The sequence below is a fragment of the Ascidiella aspersa genome, chromosome 5, assembly GCF_963924565.1.
Source record: "Ascidiella aspersa chromosome 5, kaAscAspe10.2, whole genome shotgun sequence".
Lineage (NCBI taxonomy): Eukaryota > Metazoa > Chordata > Ascidiacea > Phlebobranchia > Ascidiidae > Ascidiella > Ascidiella aspersa.
Window position 1 is genome coordinate 9,912,978 of NC_139451.1, and position 2,500 is coordinate 9,915,477.

The 2,500-nt window shown below is 56.4% G+C and overlaps 2 non-coding genes and 1 pseudogene across 2 annotated transcripts in view; all 3 read right to left on the reverse strand.

Moving 5' to 3' along the window:
- The window catches only part of LOC146142971 (large subunit ribosomal RNA), a 3,678-nt pseudogene extending 3,496 nt beyond the window's left edge, over nucleotides 1–182 (reverse strand).
- Nucleotides 183–430: 248 nt separating this feature from the next.
- LOC146142972 (5.8S ribosomal RNA) lies at nucleotides 431–584 on the reverse strand. The gene has a single exon (XR_014500801.1). It is a non-coding gene; the product is annotated as a 5.8S ribosomal RNA (ribosomal RNA).
- Nucleotides 585–831: 247 nt separating this feature from the next.
- Nucleotides 832–2,500, reverse strand: part of LOC146142973 (small subunit ribosomal RNA) — a 1,813-nt gene continuing 144 nt past the window's right edge. The window contains exon 1 of the ribosomal RNA XR_014500875.1: nucleotides 832–2,500. This exon is cut by the window's right edge and continues 144 nt beyond it. This is a non-coding gene — a ribosomal RNA (small subunit ribosomal RNA).

Consider the following 2,500-nt stretch of genomic DNA (forward strand, 5'->3'; position numbering starts at 1 on the left):
CGGCGAAGCGCGCCGTGACGAATTCCGTACGCCACAATTCCGCGCACTCCAAAAGCGCGCGGATTCGGCGATGGGCACATCCCGCTTCACTCGCCGTTACTGAGGGAATCCTCGTTAGTTTCTTTTCCTCCGCTTAGTAATATGCTTAAATTCAGCGGGTAGCCTCGTCCGACCTCAGGCCGAAAGTAAGGACCGGGACTATTCTTCCCGTTCCGCGCTCGCCGTCGGCGCCGCGCGCCGCCGCGCACCTCGATTCCCGCCCTTGAGCCGCCAGCCGTTGGCCTCTTCGAGGTCGACTCGCCGCCGCCGCGCGGGATTCTGGTCGCGATCGTCGCGCATCGTGCCGTGCTGTCTTGAGCGGGACGGGCGCTCGCGCGTCCGACGCCGCAGCAGCCGCGCGGAGAAATCCCCGCGCGGAACGTTTGCAACGCGACCCTGAGGCGGGCGCGGCCCCGGGATTGACCCGAGGCCGCAATTTGCGTTCAGAACGTCGATGCTCAATGTGTCCTGCAATTCACACTAATTCACGCAGCTAGCTGCGTCCTTCATCGACTCACGAGCCGAGTGATCCACCGCCAAGAGCCATCCACGATTGTTTCGCTCGCACAGTGCCTCGCACTATAGGGTGACAAAATAGACCGCGCCGAGCGGTCGGCCAGGCCGACGCTTGAAGCCGGAGCGCGCGGCACCGCGGCACTCGACGCGCAAACATTACCGGGTGACCGAATCGCCGGCCGGCGCGCCGCTCCTCGCGGGTCGGGCGCCGGGTAGCAAAGACTTTTTCTCTCGCTTGTCCGAGTTTCGCGTTCGCCGAAGCGTTTGCGAGACCGTTAATGATCCTTCCGCAGGTTCACCTACGGAAACCTTGTTACGACTTTTACTTCCTCTAAATGATCAAGTTAGATCGTCTTCTCGGACGCCGGCTCGACCGTTGCCGGCCGCGCCAGGTCCAATCGGAGGACCTCACTAAACCATTCAATCGGTAGTAGCGACGGGCGGTGTGTACAAAGGGCAGGGACGTAATCAACGCGAGCTAATGACTCGCGCTTACTGGGAATTCCTCGTTCAAGGGAAATAATTGCAATTCCCTATCCCTAGCACGACCGGGGTTCAGCGGGTTACCCAGACCTGTCGGCCAAGGCGAGCACATGCTGATCCGGTCAGTGTAGCGCGCGTGCGGCCCCGAACATCTAAGGGCATCACAGACCTGTTATTGCTCAATCTCGTGTGGCTAAACGCCACTAGTCCCTCTAAGAAGTTAGACGCCGACCGATTGGGTCGCGTAACTAGTTAGCAAGCCAGAGTCTCGTTCGTTATCGGAATTAACCAGACAAATCGCTCCACCAACTAAGAACGGCCATGCACCACCACCCACAGAATCAAGAAAGAGCTCTCAATCTGTCAATCCTCACTGTGTCCGGGCCGGGTGAGATTTCCCGTGTTGAGTCAAATTAAGCCGCAGGCTCCACTCCTGGTGGTGCCCTTCCGTCAATTCCTTTAAGTTTCAGCTTTGCAACCATACTTCCCCCGGAACCCAAAGACTTTGGTTTCCCGCAAGCTGCCGGAGAGGTCGTAAAACTAACGCCCCCCGATCGCTAGTTGGCATCGTTTATAGTCAGAACTAGGACGGTATCTGAATCGTCTTCGAACCTCTGACTTTCGCTCTTGATTAAAGAAAACATTCTTGGCAAATGCTTTCGCAGTCGTTCGTCTTGCGCCGATCCAAGAATTTCACCTCTAACGGCACAGTACGAATGCCCCCGTCTGTCCCTCTTAATCATTACCTCGCGCTCCGAAAACCAACAAAATAGAACCGAGGTCCTATTCCATTATTCCATGCACCATTATTCAGGCGAATCGCCTGCTTTGAACACTCTAATTTTTTCAAAGTAAACGTTCCGGCCGCCCGCCGACACTCAGTCAAGGGCACCGGCGGAGAACCGGAGGTGAGGCCAGGACGGCCAGTACACGCCTTGCGACGGACCGGCCGCCTGCGCCCAAAATCCAACTACGAGCTTTTTAACCGCAACAACTTAAATATACACTTTTGGAGCTGGAATTACCGCGGCTGCTGGCACCAGACTTGCCCTCCAATGGATACTCGTTAAAGGTTTTAAAGTGTACTCATTCCAATTACAGGGCCTCGTTTAGAGTCCTGTATTGTTATTTTTCGTCACTACCTCCCCGCGTCGGGAATGGGTAATTTGCGCGCCTGCTGCCTTCCTTGGATGTGGTAGCCGTTTCTCAGGCTCCCTCTCCGGAATCGAACCCTGATTCTCCGTTACCCGTAAGAACCTCGGTAGGCCAGTACCGTACCGACGAAAGTTGATAGGGCAGACACTTGAATGATCCGTCGCCGGTGCGAGACCGTGCGATCCGCAAAGTTATCCAGAGTCACCAAAGGTTGCGGGCCGAAGCCCGGTCGGTTTTTGGTCTGATAAAAGCACGCCTCCCGCGAGGTCGGCGCTTCACGCATGTATTAGCTCTAGCATTTCCACAG